The sequence below is a fragment of the Triticum urartu genome, chromosome 3A, assembly GCF_056163025.1.
Source record: "Triticum urartu cultivar PI428250 chromosome 3A, HENAU_Tu73, whole genome shotgun sequence".
NCBI classification, from domain to species: Eukaryota; Viridiplantae; Streptophyta; class Magnoliopsida; order Poales; family Poaceae; genus Triticum; species Triticum urartu.
In genome coordinates, this window is record NC_141875.1 from 618,548,158 (window position 1) to 618,566,929 (window position 18,772).

Sequence of the window (18,772 nt, forward strand, 5' to 3'; positions counted from 1 at the left end):
GGGGGTCTCCGAGTCGGCGGGCTATGCCGACGCCGCCGTCTTGAAGGCGCACTTGAGCACTTGCAGCGCGTCTCCGGTGTCCCCGTGCACGGTGAGGACACCGCTGCTCCCGGGCATCTTCATGATGTTGTACACCGCTGCTCCCGAGGATGGCGTTGTAGGGGAGGCCGATGGGGGCGATGTCGAAGTCGACCAGCTCCGTGCGAAAGTTGTTGTATGTGCCGAAGGTTACTGGGAGCCGGATCTGTCCCAAGGAGCTGGATGATCCGCCCCCAACGCCTGAGAAGGGCCGGCTGGGTTGCAGCTGTTCCAGGGGTATGCAGAGGAGGTTGAAGGCCTCAACCGAGAGCACGCTGAGGCCCGCACCGCCATCGATGAGAGTTCTGGTGACGGCCACTTGGCAGATGGTGGCGGTGCACAGCATGGGGAGCGCACCCGAGCAGGCCGAGTTGGAGGGGTGGTCCTCCGATCTGAAGGTCAGGCCGGCCTTGGGCGCCGCCCGGTCCGGGAGAGCCCCCTGCCGCGTGGAAGCGGCGCTGACCCGGCGGATGAACGGCTTGACGTGGTGACTTGTAGGCGGCGCCTGCGAGCCGCCCAGGAGGGCCGCGACGACCGGGGGTGTTGGTGTAGCGTGGTGGGCGGGGAAGAGGCTACGGAGCTCTTCCCAAGAGGCCACGGAGGCTGCCGGCAGGTGGAGCAGCCATGCGCGAGGAGCGCCAGTGAGGGCCATGGGGAGCCAGTTGGCCATGACCCTATTGTCACCTCCAGCTTCGAGGATGGCCTCCTCGTACGCCAGCAAGAAGGCCAGCGGATCAGTCGCGCCGCCGTAGCGCGGCGGCGTCGTTGGCTTGAACTTGTCCGGCCACCGTACCCGTTGCAGGGCTGGGGCCAGGGCTCGGAGCCCCCCGGCCCCCGTGCTGGCGCCAGCGGCCGGAGCGGGCGATGCGCTACTCATCGCGAGGCAGGCCGTGGCGGTGGCGGAAGGGAAAACTCCGGTGCACCCCTACCTGGCGCGTCAAATGTCGGATTTCGGGTTCCGGCAGACCCTTGAGGTTCGAACACTGGGGTGCGCGCGGAGATTTCGCCTTCTACCTACATGCACCCCTCCGCCTCGCTAAGATCTAAGCTATGGAAAGAACAGCACAAGAGACACAGGGTTTATACTGGTTCGGGCCACCGTTGTGGTGTAATACGCTACTCTAGTGTGTGGTGTGGTGGATTTCATCTTGGGCTGATGATGATGAGCAATACAAGGAAGAACAGCCTCGCGAGGGTCTGTTCCTGGCTGGGGCGGCGAACTGCTAGGAGGAGTTCAGTCACCCTTCTCTCTCTCTCTCTTCTCCGATTTTTCCCGCTGCTACCCTGGGGGTGGCTAGTCCTATTTATAGGCAAAGGCCCTGGGCCTCTTCCCAAATATTGAGCGGGAAGGGCGCCAACAATTGGCCATTTTGAATGAGAACATCTGGTACACTTATCCTGACTAAAGTTGGTCCTCGCCTGCCAAAGGCTCTGGTGGTGACGATGGTTTGGGCTCCACAATGTCCTCCCTGCCGTTGGGCTGGTCTTGGTCTCGTTGCACCGAAACGGGTGCCTTTGCTTGATGCTCTCGCCTGCGCTTGCTCCCTTTGCACCAAAGAGGAAAGGAGGACACTGTGCGGGCTGACGCCCGCCTGGCACCCTTGGTCGTCATGGCTTGCGTCATGGACACATCGTGAGGTACCCCGCCTTGATCTCTTCACCTCCTTGCGAGCCAGCCTGATGAGGCCGTGCCTGAGGAAGCTCTGTGTCGTCCGCCCCGCGAGGCTTGACCCCTCGCGAGGGTCTTGGGTCTGTGTTGATGAAGATGGGCCGTGCTGGGCCCCTCCTCGAGCCATGCCGCAGGCCGCAGGCAGGCAAGTCTGGGGACCCCCGTTCCCAGAACGCCGACAGTTGCATGTCTGCTATTGTCCACGCAACTGCAAGTATCACTTCCGACTGCAACTGCATGTATGATACTGGCCATGCAATTGCAAGCGTCGCCCCTGATTGCAACTGCAGTTCTTCTACTGACCACACAACTTCGAGTGTCGCCCCCGACTGCAACTGCATGTTTTCAACATGTCCGCAACTTAGTGATGATTTTGTTCGGATAGGGGCCAGTTGCATGTTTGCCACTAGGCACACAAATGCGAGTGTCGCCCCCGACTGCAACTGCATGTCTTCGACACGACTGCAACTCATCGGTGTTTCGTTGGAGGGGGGTTGCATGTCTATCACTGGCATGCAACTGCATGTATTTCAACATGTCCACAACTTAGTGATGATTTGTTGGGGAAGTGGGTAGTTGCATGTCCGCCACTAGGTACGCAACTGCAAGTGTCGCCCCCGGTTGCAACGGTGTGCCTTCCACGCGGTTGCAACTCAATGGTGTTTTATTACAAATTGTGGAATCTAGTTGCATGTCCGCGCGCCTCAACGTGCAACTGCATGTACTGCATTTCACATGCAACTACAAGCGCACCAACTTAACTATGCAGAAGGATTAGAAGTGTGTGGTGTCCCGATATGTGTGTAATTTATTGATTTATATCTTTTATTGTATCATTGATTGCACACCCGCTGGTTGCACGTAATTGCATTACGGTTATATGTGTGTAGAATATCTTTTTGTTTAAATACTTGTATTTTTTTCGAATGCAGATTTGGTGAATATCGTTCCACGCGCATCCCTTATGTAAATTAAAAAACTAGAAAAACAAAAAAAAATCTGATTTTGTTTTCTAACATACATAGTCAATCAGTATACTTGCATATGAAGCTTCACGAAAAAATGACATCCATGGAAATTCGGGCAAAAGTGACAAAATTGAAGCTACATTAAAAATCACTATTTGATGAATAGTATGGTCTCACTTGTATTTTTTTCACTAAGAATACCACATGTGTCAATACCTCAAAATTTTAGAATTTTTAGTTTCTTTCTAGTATTTTTTCAAATTTACTATTCACACGGGTGCGTGTGGAACCATATTCACCTTTGTATTTATGTATTTTTTTTTCTCTAATATAAAATCACCATAAGCTGTATGCCCATAGCTCACACGGTCACACCCAACTACAAGCAGCATATACAAGGATTTTTTGGCGAACAAAAAGAATACAAGATTTTGAACACAAGAAAGCTGATCACTTGTCGAGCTGACGCTAGTTAGCAAAATACACTTAGAAGGGCAGTGGTACATCCCAAGTACGTACTCCTACTAGCAAGAGAAAAACAATCCGGCAACTACGTAATGGTGCGCAAGAGAAAAGGTGAGGCGAAAGCCCAGTACGGGACCAGGCCAGCCCATCACGAAGACAAGAAATAATAGTTTCAGACAAAATAATAAAGCCTGGGAAGTACACATGCTGATGTCATCAGTCGAAGTCTCGGTCAACTGAGACCTAAACAACCCTATTAGGAAAGATAGAATAGCGTAGGATATTATTCTACCCTTGCCTTGTACCTCAAGATGATCATGTACTTCTATATATGTGCCCACGAGGCTCAAGCAATACAACGAACAATTCCACCAATCCATCCATGCCGGTCTTTGTCACGCTGTTGGATTCATTATCGCCTACTTCGAGCACCGCAGCCGCGCTCCTTCTCTAGCCGCCACCGCCGCCTCCTTAGGCCGCTGCCGCCGCTGCTCTTCTTCCGCGGCTCCAAGGCGACTACCTCGACTCCGGCGACCCCCGACTCGACACCGACCATGGTGTTCTTCGCATGACTACCTCGCCTATGGCTACACCACCTACGCTCTCGGCTACCTCGACAAACGGCATAAAGGGCTACCGCCTTGCTTGAGCAACCTCGTCGGTTTTCTCTCCAGCCACGACTCCGCGATGCATCAATCGTTACGACTGTGGGGGGTGTCCATCGGCTTACCTTCGGATTCTTCTCCAGTCTCACCGTCTGCGTCGCTACCGTTGTGACTGCGGGGGATGTTGAGTATCATGATTATTAGGAAAGCTAGGATAGCGTAGGATATTATTCTACGTTGCCTTGTACTTCGAGATGATCATGTACTCATATATATATATATATATATATATATGTCCACGAGACTCAAGCAACACAACGAACATTACACCAATCTCTCTCTCCACTACTAGAAAAAGGGCTGCTAGTGGCGCACCTGTTTTCGCTACTAATGGCGCACTACAGGTGCGTCACTAGCACCACGCCATTAGATTTTTTTTTACTAATGGCGCACCACCGGTGCGCCATTAGTAGCAATTTTTTTCAAATTTTTTTATTTTTTTTCAAATTTATTTCAATTTTTTTTTCTTAATCTCGAGTCAATATGCTTAATCTCAGGTCAAACTTCCCAAAAGGTCACCCATCCTCATACTACTTCAGCCCAAGCACGCTTAACTTCGTAGTTCTATCCAACCCCAGCACCACCTCACTTCACAGGCACTTGTTGATATATCTATCATATCAATTCTATTAAACCTTACTGATGTCTAGGACTTAGTTCATGAGTATGATGAAATTTTGAAAAAATATTTCAAACTTTCCGGTCATATTACGTATCATATTTTTAAAAATAATTCAATTTTTTTTCGAAACCAATTTTTTCCTGTTACTAGTGGCGCGCCTAGCATACGGTGCGCCACTAGTAAGTTTGAATTTTTTTGCCTCCGGATCTTAAAAGCCCCGTAACTTTTTTCTGTTAGGTTTTTGGGGATTTTGAAAATATTTAACGGGGTTCCGTAAATTTGGATGTAACTTTTCGAGTAGGTGATTTTTCATATAGAAAACTTTTTAATCCGAGTTCGTATGCAAAAGTTATGCCCATTTTACAAATTCCAAAGAGATTTTGCAAATAAAGTCAAAATTCATATTTGTAAATTTTTCCAACAACTAGACCACATATCACATGGGAAACTTATTTTCTTCACCGTGGGAGTAATGCGCCATTACTAGTTTAATGGCGCACCACACCCACGGTGCGCCATTACTAGTTTTGAAAAAAAAAACAAATTCTGAATTTTTTGAAAAAACTTAGTAATGGTGTGTGCCATTACTAGTTTTAACTAGTAATGGCGCGCCAGGACTGGTGCGCCATTACTAGTTTTGAAAAAAATTAAAAAAAATTTAAAAAAATTACTAGTGGCGCATCGTGGATGTGGTGCGCCGTTACTAGTTTAACTAGTAATGGCGCACTATCCACTGGTGCGTCATTACTAGTTTTGAAAAAAAATGAAAAAGAAAATTTGTTACTAATGACGCACCGTGGATGTGGTGCATTTGGACACTAATGGCGCACCTACACATGGTGCGTCATTAGTATATACTAATGGCGTACCACATGTCTGATGCGCCATTAATGGTCATATCATCTATAGCCCTTTTCCTAGTAGTGCTCCCTTCTAACACTCCTCACTCATCGGCCATCGGCGACCACGCGCTGCCGCCGGCATCCCCTACCGAGGTCAGCCTCTCCTACGGTGCGGCGGCTGGATTGGAGGAGGGGTAACCCTTAGCGGTGGAGGAGGCTTCACGGCGTAGGAGTTGGCCGCCAAGGCGAAGTAGATTGTCACACCTGCACCTTCAGTTCAGAGCTCTGAAGCTGCAGCGGACTGAAGAGCAAGACGGACTCCCTCTGCTCCAGGGCGGAATCGAAGGCCGCGTGCCAAGTTCCAAGTGTGGGCCACCTGGGTGTGTGTTATATGAGATGCGCCTGTATCTCTTCTCTATCTCTATCTCTCTATCTCTTCTCTATCTCTATCTCTATCTCTATCTCTACTCTCTACCTAATATTAAAGGACGCGTCTAGGTAGCGCCTGGGCGCCTGGGAAGGTTACCGAGCGGCTGACCAAAAAGGTAACACTTAGTCCCTCCACTGACAAAAAAGGAAGGTCAGCAATTCCCCTCCCCGCGCAAAAAAGGAGCTACCAACCGCCGCCCCCGCGCGCGACAGCTGGCCCTGGGGATCACGTGCACCCGTCCTTCCGTCCCTCCCCACCCCACACCATCTGCTTCTCCCCCACGAAAGGAGAAGAAATCCCCAAGGGGAAAAGCTCCATCGGCAGAAAAAGTCATGGTGGCTCCAAAAAATTAAGAAGAGAGGGAGAGAGGGGAGAACAAAGGAACAATCAAAAGCTGTAAGGAAATGAGGAGACAAAGATTGAAGAATTTACCAGGAGGATAGAAAAAACAGGTGAGACATCTGCCTCCTTCTGATTTGCTTCTTCTTCCATTTCCTCTTCACATGAACTGGCTAATTGCCCCTTTTAGGGCCTCTTTGATTCGTAGGATTTTGAAAACATAGGAATAGAAAAAGTGTAGGGTTGGAGTGGCATGCCCATTTGAATCCTGTAGAATTAGCGATGATTGTTTGATGCCACGGGAAAAACAAAGAAATTGTAAAAAAAAGGTTCGAGTGGATGTTAAATTTCCTATGAAATGTAGTACAGATTCCATAGGAAAAATTCCTATGGGATCCAATCCACCAACATAGGAAAAAATCCTAAGGATTTCAATCCTCCAGAAATCCTATAAAATTCCTTTGAATCAAAGAAGCCCTTAGCTGGTTACCTTGAACGAGCAATTCATGGAGAGTTGGGGAAGACTGGACAACACAAGGATTGCGTGGGGGGTGTTTGCACAGAATATGTGCAAATCAGTATGCTAGTTGGTGCAACTAAACAAGTTACAGAAGCCAACTGTATCCACACTATGCATTAAAAACTGAACTAAAAAACAAGAAAATTTGGTTGGGGGGGGGGGGGGGGGGGAGGGGGCATAAAACATGTGCAAAAAAGTGTGCACACAAACATTTACTAATACATATCCATACATAAAAAAGTTCTTCAAAAGCAAATACTCCCTCCGTCCCAAATTACTCGTCGTAGAAATGGATGTATCTAGAACTAAAATACATCTAGATACATTCATTTCTGCGACGAGTAATTCGGAACGGAGGGAGTAGTTCTGACTTCAAACACTCCAATAAGAAAAACACAAATGAGGAAAACAAAAACTGTTCTGGTCAATAGCTATACAAATATCCTTCAAATATAATTGCCAAACAATTGATGTAGTCATCATCTTTTGAAGTACATTTCGAAGTATCAGCAGACCTGGCCTATTATGTTCAATTTGCAGTGATCTGCCATGTCATTTCCCCTCCTATGAGACCTGCACAATGTACATGGAAAAAAATCCTGAGAAAATCAAAATTGTGCAAGTTTTATGGTACTTTGTGCAACTTGAGTGCATCCTGTATGCAACTAGCATCCCTACTCTATGCAAAAACGGGTGAGTTGGGTGTTGGAAGTAAGGTTTCCCTACCAAATATGACTATAGACACCTGACACCTGACTGCCTGCCACACAGGGGGTATCTGCAAAAGGCTCCAAAAAAAGTTATTGTGACCAACCTAAAGTGACCAAGTGTGCAACTATGATGTGACTATATGCAACTGTCATGCAGCTATCTGCAAATACCATACCCCTGTGCTTAGTGTGCAACTACCATATATCTCTGGTGACAACCTAAGCATAGCAATTGTGCAACTACCACATGTCTCCGTGCAACTATCAAATGTCTACACACCATTTCATAAATCATTTGTCGGCAAACCTAGGAAAAAAAGCATGTGTGCAAACAAATATAAAACATTTGATTAGAATGACAACTCACTTGAAGCTTGCCAAACACACTGGGAGATATCATGTCTTTCTTTATAATCTTCCTGATAAGATTCTTATCAAAAGCATTAGCTCGGACATCACATACACTTACTCCCACATCAACATCGAGCGCATCGAGATAAAGGATCTGTCACACAAGGATCACCAAAAAAGAAAAAAGAAAAAGAACATGTTAGCAAACATGCCAGAAATGGGAAAATAAAAAAAACAGCAAGGTGGTTTTTGTGCAACTGAATAAGTAATGGGTGCCAACTCAAATACAGCATGAGCCATCTGACAACAAAAACTTGGTAGTTCTCTAAATAAATTGCACCAATACAACAAGAAAGGAACATAAAAAGTATGGACTCCATAAAAACTATGGACATCTGAACAATGTACACAAGAGGGAACATAAGAAAAATAGAATAGGATTTACATGATGGACACGATTCAGGTAAATATATAACTTTAAATAAAGAAACTGCCAGCATCAAAAGAATAAGGTGCCACCTAATACAAACATTTTCATCTGCCAGGAAAAAGCAAAAAAAAGTAAAGAGCTGCCAACTACTACCAATTAAATGTGCAAAAGCAAGGCTAGAAGTTGCCAACTACTATTCATTACATATGAACTGTTATTATTTTCATGGGAAAAAGAAGATGACCCAGCATAAATGATGCCAACTACATTCATTTTCAGATAAAATAAACTTCCATAAAAATTACTGCCAACAACATAAATGATGCCAGCTACATTCATTTTTCATGTGCATCAACAAAAAGGGGTGAGAACTGCCATCTACTACCAATTTAATGTTCTACTGGGAACATTTACAAAAGAAAAAAATGTATATGAATTATACCTCAGCAGCTGCTGTGGAGGATGAACCACCTACATCAGTTGCTGCGCCTTTCGCTTTGCATCTTTGACATTTTACAATTCGGTACTAGTCACCACCCTCTGCCTACAAGCATGACACACAGGAAAAAAACAGGACAGCAAAAATTAGTGAGAAAATGAATAAACATCATTACAAATGTTAGTGCCTAGTTCTCATACTGAGGGAAAACACCTGTGTAGGCTAACCTAGATTCTTACCTCAGCTTCATCAACCTCATCCCCACCGCCGGAACTGCGAGAGATCCGCTGCGCAGCCCTTTTCCGTTTCCGCCGATTAGGCTGCACGACATTCCCCTCCATGTGACAAAAAACAATAGAACCAATTACTAAAAAAAATGAGCACAGGTGCATAGCACAAAACATGCTTCCTCAAAAAAGTCTTCCTAAAAACAATAACATCACCAATTACCCCTCCTTTTGCTTCTACCGGTTTCTCCTTCTGCATCCATTTTCACTGCAAAAACAGGTTATGCACAAAGAGCCAAAACATTCTGGTTGCACATATCATTTCTTTCAATTGCACACTAAAGAGCATGTAGTTGCACACACTCACAAAGGCAAAAAAAAAGACAAAAAATCAAAATGAGCCAACTGCATATTGTTTTGGTGCAACTCACACATATACACATGCCAACTGAATACAACTCAAATCGTGATTAAAGCAGAAAAAAGGACAAAAACACCAGAATCAACAAAGTGGATAAAAACCGCATCCAAAAGTGGATCAACCACTGTCGCAAAAAATGTGCGTACATAGTCAAACAACTAGTTGCACATATCAGTCCTTTAATTTGGCAAAACTGAAATAAGCCTATAGTTGCACATACTCACAGGGACAAAAGGGAGAAAAAGAGGTGTGCCAACTACATATTATTTTCGTCCAACTCATAGAACTAGACATGCCAACTGAAAAAACATATAAGTTGCACATACTCACAGGGACAGAAGTGGGAAAAAGAGGTGCGCCAACTACATATTATTTTTGTGCAAATCATAGAACTACACATGCCAACTGAAAAAAACCTATAAGTTGCACATACTCACAGGGACAAAAGGGGGAAAAGGAGGTGTGCCAACTACATATTATTTTCGTGCAACTCATAGAACTACACATGCCAACTGAAAAAAAACTATAAGTTGTACATACTCACAGGGACAAAAGGGGGAAAAAGAGGTGCGCCAACTACATATTATTTTCGTGCAACTCATAGAACAACACATGCCAACTGAAAAAAATATATAAGTTGCACATACTCACAGGGACAAACGGGTACGCCAAACTGCATCTTATTTTGGTGCAACTCATTCATATACGCATGCCAAGTGGATGCGCCTCGATGGCAATTATGCAGAAAAAATGCCAATGACCCGAAATCGACAATGTGGATATACCGCATCTACCAATTTATCAAACAAATCAAAGTGGGATCGAAAAATGCACATATATGGTTTGGGGTGAAAACGTCAAATCAACCTATTTCGCCGAATCAAACTGACCAAAAACAGCACTGGATCCTCCCCTGTACCTACGTGATGAAGATGCGCCTGTCTGAGACGAGATCTAAGCTACAAACAACCGGAGGAAAAATCACCGAGACAAAACTGTACACAAAAATCATGGCAACCTACTGGGAACTACTAGTCACCGTGCTGTAGACACTACCTCCCCGCCGACAAGCATCAACAACCCCCGAGCATCCCCTACGACGGAAAACGACAAGGGGGAGAGATTGACGGAGGGCGAAGACCGTACCTGCCGGTGACGAGCAGCGGATGCAACACGCCCCCTACACGGCCGAAATCCTCTGGGTCGAGGGGAGCGGCGCTCGACGGCGGAGAGGCGTCTGGCCATGGCAGAAGATGAGCCGCGACGGCATCGGAGGTTGGAGACTGCTTCCTGTGGCGGCTCATGGTTGCGCGAAATACACGATGCCTGCTGGGGTGGCGGTGGGCAGCCGCGACGGGAGCTCGGCGACGGCGAGTTGGAGTCGTCGAGGGGCGGCACGAGGGAGGACGCGGGGTGCGCTGCGGCGGTGGTTAGTGGAGGAGAATGGTCGTGGGGCTCGGGACTGGATCAGATTTGTTTTTCCTTTTTTTTTCCAGCGGAGAGATGGACCGAGCGTTGAGGTTGTCGTGGGCTGTCGCGTAGCGCGGCCGCTCGATCTCCCCAAATAGTGCGCGTGCACTATTAAGATTTCAGGAATATTAAAAGGAGGATTGTTTCTCTAATTATTTTGGTTTACCGTGGGACCCAGATTATTTTCGTCCGTCGTCGTTTCGTTTCTCGTTCGTCCCGATTCTGCCAGAAAAATTGCATGAGGCACGGAGCCGAGCCACAATGGGCCGGCCCATTAGCGTATGTTGTGCCAACAGGTCATGCCAGTGAAAATAGTCGAAGTGAAAAAATAAAGCACCATAAGGGATTACCGTGGGACCCAGATTACCGTGGGACCCAGATTGAACCCAAGAGCTCACGCTGGAGACACCGGAATGCTAGCCACTAGACTAAACAAGACATTGCGTTTAAGTTACAGCGCGACATATTAAATTAGCAAACAGCCGCGCCAGATACTAAGAGCAAAGGAATTTTTTTTTGGAAAAAGTAAATATATTTTAGAACGCGAATATTTTTGCAAATTTCTAGACAATATTTTTAGCTCGAACATTCAAAAAGAACAATTTTCCCTCTTTTATTTTTTCCTGAAACCTGAACATTTTCTGAAACACCTTTTGTTCCCCGCAAAGGAAAAACGTCTCAGGTGTCTCGCTTGGCCTCAGCCTGCATTGTGGCCCAGTGAATCTTGCCCAAGGCAGGCTAGGCGATCAATGTTTGTGTCTAGGCGAAGGTTATTTTGTTTTTTAAATAGTCCCAGCTTGGTTTCTTACGGATAATCCTTTCAGTTGATATACTTTTTTGAGTTTTTAGGTATGAAGGACTTGGGAATCAATAAGCCAAAGGTAAAAAGCGACGTGACAAAAAAATAAAGGAAATAAGTTTAGTTAAGATAACTGCATGTCAAACGACATGAGACACGACAAAGGAATGAAATAACTAGGAGAGAGAAAGAAATAAAAAAAGGAATATTCCAACGCGTCTGCATGTACGACTAGCCTCACTTGACCAAGTGACACCCGTCATAATGCATGAGAGAACTCCAACTAAGGTTTCACGGTCTATTTAACACAAACTACTCAATTTATATGGTAACACAGACATGTATTAGGGTAGTGCTTTTCCCTATTATATTGGCCAGGTATAAAAACATCTTTGTTCAACGTTGTTGATCTCGCTGGACACAAAGGGGGCTAAACAATCCAGCTATTGAACCTGGCCAACCTTGGTAAGTGACAACTGGTACCGTGACCGCCGGCGACGAGGACGATAAAGTGGATAAGCGAAAGCATGGGTCTGATGTCATATTGAAATGGAGGATGTGTACCTGAAGGTGAGGTATTAGTCATGTTTATTTTGTTAGGGGCATAAGGGTGAAGACTTTAGCCATGTTCAGTGGGTAAAGCGTATGGGGGCTGTTTTCTTCCGTTGCAACGCGGGCATGTTTGCTAGTCTCTTCCAAAATTACCGAAACCCTCCTCCAAGTCTCTGCCTCTCATCCCCTATACCTGCTCCTCTCATCTTCATCTCCTTCCTACCTACCAGCCGTGTCCTCCGATCCACCGCCGATCTGTCGTCACATTTGGTATCCAGAGCCATCTTCATGCCGTTGTTTGCGCTCAAAAAAATTCACGTCAGATCTGTAACATCCACCGCAAAAGATGTGAATTCATCTCGGTGGGTTCGCCCAAAATCCTGAGCGGGTTTGTATTTGATTGGAAAGAGTGCGACAGCGCTGTCCAAGCCATTCGTGCAGATGAGGCGGATCCTCGCAGCCATGGAGGAAAGCGTCACCACCCTGAAGACCATGCTCGAGTCGGTCATCACCCGCCTGGACGAGCAGAAGGAGCTGGCCGACAAGCGGCTGGAGGCACAGCTAGCCTTCGACCAACAAGTTTCCTATGAATTGAAGAGCATTGCCAACCAGATTGACTTGACTCGAGTCGGCCTTGATGACGCGCGCAAGGCTGCCTCTTCCACATACTACATACTTGCACTCATCTACATTCATGGTTCCTGTATCATTATCTGGCCACAACAACTAGCTAGTGAGTACAAAGTACTTGCGAGAAAAACCAAAGAGCATGAAACAAAAAGCAATGCATACAAGCATGACAATTATAATATCCAACCAACTGGTGCATACTGAAATAGAATGGCTTAAAGCGGAACTTAGGTAATGCATGGCATCACAAATAATATAACAAGTACTCTATCCGTAAACTAATATAAGATCGTTTAGATCACGGCAATATCAACACAAGTCCAGTTATCAAACTGAAGACATTTATTAAGTTGTTGTCCTCTAAACTCGACAGAGACAACTAGTGTTACTTATACTAAATCCGTCCATACCATGGACACGGCTACTCAAATAGTTTTAACTCTGAAGAGGCCATAAACGATATCAATACGATGAAGTATGCCTTGTGGGAACACATTGACAAGATTATCCCCTAGTTGTTTCTTTATACCATGTTGCCGATGAGGACTCGAACCTCACCTTGAGTAAGAGTAACTTTCACCTTTTCACCTTTCTTGTGATTATCAAACATCCCCCTCTTGGGACTCTATCAAGTCCTCAACTTTACGGGCCAAGTTCTCATTTCCAAGTTACCATAAGCCTTAAAAGCTACGTCACACCTTCCTGCTCAACTTGGTCTAAGTGGTAAGATCAACAAGAAGATATGGCCAAAATATCCGCCGTCTCTAAAAAATACGAAACTAGCCTAGTTGGATAGGGCTCTTCAAAACATAAATTTGGAAATTTGAATGAACCCAATCAGAGCTATGGTTGAAGAGTTATAGTTGGGGGAAGAATAGCAGAACTACTCCCATAGGTGAAATTAACCATACTGCACTCAACTTGCTCTTGGCTCAAGGCTTCCCATCCCTTTGGATGGGCGACTCAAGTCTGTTTTCACACTACACAACCCAAGCTCCCTAGCCGCCCCTCCTCCTCCCTCCCAACACTAGCTTCCCCTCCTTCTCCTCCCTCCTCCTCCCTAGCTGCCCCTCCTCCTCTTCCCTTCCTCGCTGCCGCTTGAGGCAGCCGTCGGGCAAGCCCGGGGCACCAAGGATGGCAGCGGCGAGGCCTCGGTTGCCCTGCCTCTGCGTAGGGAACCCTAGATCTGGAGTAGTGGCTCCATTGGCAAGGCACGACCAGCTAGCAGCCGTGCGGGCGGTGGATCTGGAGTCCCGGCCGCGCGGGCGGCAGGATCCGGTGGTCGTTGGCAGCTGACGACGGTTTCTGCGGTGGCCAGTGCGCGCGATCTGGCACCTCCCCTCCTCCCCTGTTCAGCGTGCGGACTAGCCTCGTCGGGCCGTGCTTCCTTGGGTCGCTGGTTCTGTATAGGAGGCGCTGCTGGTGGCGGGGATCTAGTTCAGGCAAAATCCCTGGTCGGCCATGGCCGGCCGCGTCGACGGCGACGCCTGAGGGCGCCGTTACGTTCCTTGGAGGCATCGGTATGGACTGATCCCCTCACTTCCCCTTTCCCTAGGTCTCCCGGGCGAAAGCCCTAACTTTGTTGGGCGGCGACGGCGCTCAGGGCGCCGTTCCCTTCTTGAAGGCGCCACTTTGGGAACCTTGGGGCTGGATGGCCACTAGTAGAAAAAGGGTCAAATGTGAAGCACATTAGTGCCGGTTGGTAAAAAACCCGGCACTAATGTGATCAATAGTGCCGGTTCGAATGGCTATGCATTAGTGCCAGTTCGTAATGAACCTTTAGTACCGGTTCGTGCCACGAACCGGTACTAAAGGGGTGGTGGCAGGCTGGCATCAGGCCAGGGCCCCACGAGCACCTTTAGTGACGGTTTGTGACACAAACCGGTACTAAAGGTCTAACCTATAGTACCGGTTTGTGTCACCAACCGGCACTACAGAGTCTTAACCTACAGTCCCGGTTGAAGACACAAACCGGCACTATAGGGCAATTTTCAAACTCTACCCCCCCCCCCCCCCCGTGTATCGCCATTTCAGTTTTGAAAAAATCAAAAGAAAATGATAAAAACTTCAAAAAATAAAATCCTTCGAGAGGTAGTTATATTACTACATCTACACGTTAGGAAAATTTGAAAACTTAAATTTGGACATGTTTTGCAAAAAGTGTAGGGAAAATGTAAAACGGCTATAACTTTTGCATACGATGTCGGAAAAAATGTATAATATATCAAAAAAATTCAGCACGAAAATCCGCATCCGATGGAGACCACCTACGGCCTGTTTGCAATTTTTTAGAATCCTCAAATTCTAAAAGGAAAAAAAGATATGGTCAAATTTAAGTTTTTTTTAAAAAAATTGTTAAATCTGGTCAAACTACTTATTCAAGAAGTATTAATGTTACTACATAATTATTCAAGAATATTAGTGTTACTAAATAATTATTTCAATTTTTTGAATTTTGGTCAAATCTGGTCAAACTACGGTCAAACTGTGGTCAAACTTATTCAAGAAATATTAGTGTTACTAAATAATTACTGTTTTTAGAATAATAGTTTCAAACTCAAACAGTGAAATGTGTGACTTCATGCTCAAGCTAAACTCCTGAGGGTTAATAGGATTGACATCTTACTATTGTCAGGAAAACAACAAGTGCAGACTTGGAAACGAAGGAGAATAGAATCCGAAAGTTAAGCGTGCTTGGGCTAGAGTAGTGAGAGGGATGGGTGACCGGTCGGGAAGATAGATGATTTGGAATGAGTGATCCACACTTGAGCAGTTAAGAGAGGTGATTAGAGACTAAATCACCAAATCTACTCTGAAGATGGACTAGTATGGAAGATGGCGACGATGACACATGTGAGTGCGTCGGACCGGTTTGTGCCCCGGTCCCGGTATGTGGCTCGGTCGGGGTCTCCGGCTTTAGATGTTAGGCTTAGATGAGAGGTATGGGTATTTGGCCCAGCTTGCACCCCTTCATCATATGGATTGGAGTAGCGGCAGATGTTGTGAAGATGGCGAATTCAGGCATATTGTTGTACTAGTTTGTAAGGTTCTCGAGAATAATCAATAAAATGACCGCATGCATCTCCCAGATGCAGAGGTCGGGGGTCATCCTCCTTTTCTAAAAAAAGAGACTTTTATTGATAATCAAGTTTGTGTGGGTGAAAGAGTGGCAGTATCGTTGCTCTGGTCTAATGTAGTCTCTTTACCTAAGTATTCAGAGCATTTTATCTTGAAGAGATTGACACCACGGAGAAGATGTTTTCAAGAGATATCATTGTAATTCTTAGTCACAAAAGTTATTTTATATTTGCTTGGATCATAGTTTCAAAACAGTGTACCTGCTAATAATTATGAGCGTGAAAAAATTTACAGGAGTTTCTAAAACAACATTTATATGTGTTTTTAATATATATATATATATACTTATATTAGATAGATATGGAACCATTCAAAAATAAAGAGTTAACGAAGTATGATAAATGTTCATTATTCTCTCATTAATATTGACCTAGATATACAAATGCCATAGCATGTGACATCACAATTGTTACTTCACCAACCTTCAAGGAAACACTACATCCCCATCCCTTCTTGTACCCCTCCACATATTACACACTTGCATCCCCGAGGAAGGCACATGTCTGGATTTTGGGGTGAGGGCTCCACTCTAAAAAAACTGATTGCAGTAGGCTCTACATTCATCGATTTGACATGGGCCATCTTTGTAGACGAACCTGCATGCGAGTGAGGTTGCTGTATCTACACATATCAAAAGAGAAAATGAAAAAAGTTAGAGCAGACCAGTCATTAGTTATATTGTTGCATCACCCAACAACACAAATACTCCAAGCGTGGGGATTGAAGATAATAGTGCAGACCCCTTGTGGACCACCAGACCATTTGTTTGATTTTATCAAACCGTGTCCTTCATATTGAATAAACTTGTGAGCCTTTCCATGGGTATATAATGCCTTTGGTAAATTATATCCTCAGCTTTGTGAACCATGCTCTACTTTCGAGCGTGTATTATTTACTCTGAAGTTTGTGGTATATGTTCCTAAGGTGCCCTGATGGGTTGAACCTACGCCTTCCCTAACCCGCGTGAACCCAAAAGATTTCACGGATCATACTTATCTGGTATTGCACCAGGTAAAAACTTTCAACAACTAATGTCATTTTCGAAATACGAGAGGTGAATGAAAGGTTATGCATTGAATAAGTGGGAGTCGACCTTGAACCCTATGTTCATGCCCATGGACACGATGTATACCTTATCATGGAAGCTTCTCGTAATAATAACTATTTCCTTGAAATAATATCCTTTGGTATCGATGAATTCATCCTTTGCAATCGTGTTTCCAACCATATGTTCTTCTCTGATCCCATTTCACGGGCAAGTTTAAGCACTTGTCTTCTGTGGATCAATACACCAGTCCAACCTTTACTTTGATCTATTGTCTAGTATTACACCCTGGTATCTCGAGAATATCATGGAACTGCATAACTTTTTATGGGATCTTCATCAACTATTATTTCTCACCGAATCCAATTTTTCCTGCGTTATGGGTTGTCGTCAACCGAGAACACCGAATAGTGAATCGATTCTGCACTCCGATTCAATAACTCTTAAGTAATTTTCGTTGCTTATGAGTTTAATAACCCTTCAAGTCATTCCTAACCTAATCGGCTATATCATTATCGTGTTGATTTTATCTGTGCTACCTGGTTCTTAATCCCGGAGCACAACTTTTGACGATGAGCTAAGCTTATGTCGATCTTCCCTGTCTTATCATTTTGCCTTGAACAACAAGCTTGATTCCGAGTTAGTGACGTACCCGTGGTTCCAATAACCTTTCGCTTCATCATTCCTTTGACTTGATGTCATCGCCGATCGATTACATCTTCATGAAATCTCTTGACAGTTGTGTCGCGATCATCATCAACATTCTGAGCTCTTCCAGGATATCAATCGAATTCATGATGGGAAATACTATCCTTGCCCCTCAATGATTTGTGTTATCATCGACAACATTCTTGCCTCCCCCAACACAAACTTGTTCATGTTTTGTGTTGTACCTTGACTTCCTTGCTATCTAGCTTAGGTTATATTCTACCTTGAAGTATTTTTGTCTTTTACGTCAAGGATGTTGTGAGGATTGCTCCACACCTTAAGAAATCTTGAAATAGTGATACTTCTTACCATAACCATTATTTCTTGGTTCCCGTGTTGATTCTAACCGCATACCAACAAGTGAACGGTGCTTTTTGGATTATGTACTTCTAGCAACCCTATTGCTTTGAAGTTAACGATCGATGGTTCATTCTTAGACTATTAGTTATTGATTCACCATTCTAGCATTGATCATCCTACCTAAGCCCATATCTCGCGTGCACCTTTCAACCAATATTTAATTGTGTATGTTTTCCTCGAGCATACATCAATATATCATTTGATCTGACAAATGATATCTCCTTGTTCTCATAGTTGTGGGAATCCATCTTTTTGGAAATCTTGATGAATTGTCGCTGAGCCCATTAGCCACCTCTTCATCCTCTCCTTGGTTTTAATGATGGACTCTTGTTTAGAAACTTGCTTCCATAGTTCATTTCCTAAGAATCTTACAATGTCATCCCGTCATGTTGTGTTGCACCTTTTTCTTCTCAGGCATCCTGAGTCTGAGGTATCCAGACACCAATCAGATCTGAATCTCGGTCAGATATGATGGTTGGAACATTTTCCAAGAGTCATAGCATTGGTCTTTATATAACCCAGTAAGGTGATATCATGCCTAGCACACCTGGCCGAAGGACCTATTGCTATGGTATCCTTTTAGTAGGGATAACCATTCTTCCATGAGGAAATGGTAATACTTATTCTACAAGTCGTTCCTGATGAATCCTTCGTGTATCCAGAGTCTGACCTTTGCTTGAAGACCATGTCAATGCTATCTCAAAGCATGTCAGTAGTACTCCGATTTTTAATAAAAACAATTGAAGCACAATGCTAAATTGTCCTTATCAATTATCCAAACACCGTTGTTTTGGAAATGTCATGAAATTTCTCTCCCCTTTCCTAAAGGGTTTTCTACGTTATATCATGTCATGGATATCATGCTCTACTTGTCCTTGGGAAGGATATACCCCT

General features: G+C 45.0%; 1 long non-coding RNA gene across 3 annotated transcripts; it reads right to left on the bottom strand.

Annotated features, from left to right (window-relative positions):
* Positions 1 to 6,983: 6,983 nt before the first annotated feature.
* On the bottom strand, positions 6,984 to 10,662 carry LOC125545456 (uncharacterized). Of its 3 annotated transcripts, XR_007300040.2 has the most exons (6): positions 10,323 to 10,662; positions 8,768 to 9,023; positions 8,532 to 8,633; positions 7,676 to 7,813; positions 7,325 to 7,376; positions 6,984 to 7,171 (listed from the first exon to the last, which is right to left on the bottom strand). It is a non-coding gene; the product is annotated as an uncharacterized LOC125545456 (long non-coding RNA). The 3 variants fall into 3 exon arrangements; XR_007300038.2 differs by having other exon boundaries at positions 8,768 to 10,661; XR_007300039.2 differs by lacking the exon at positions 7,325 to 7,376 and having other exon boundaries at positions 8,768 to 10,658.
* Between the last annotated feature and the right edge of the window lie 8,110 nt (positions 10,663 to 18,772).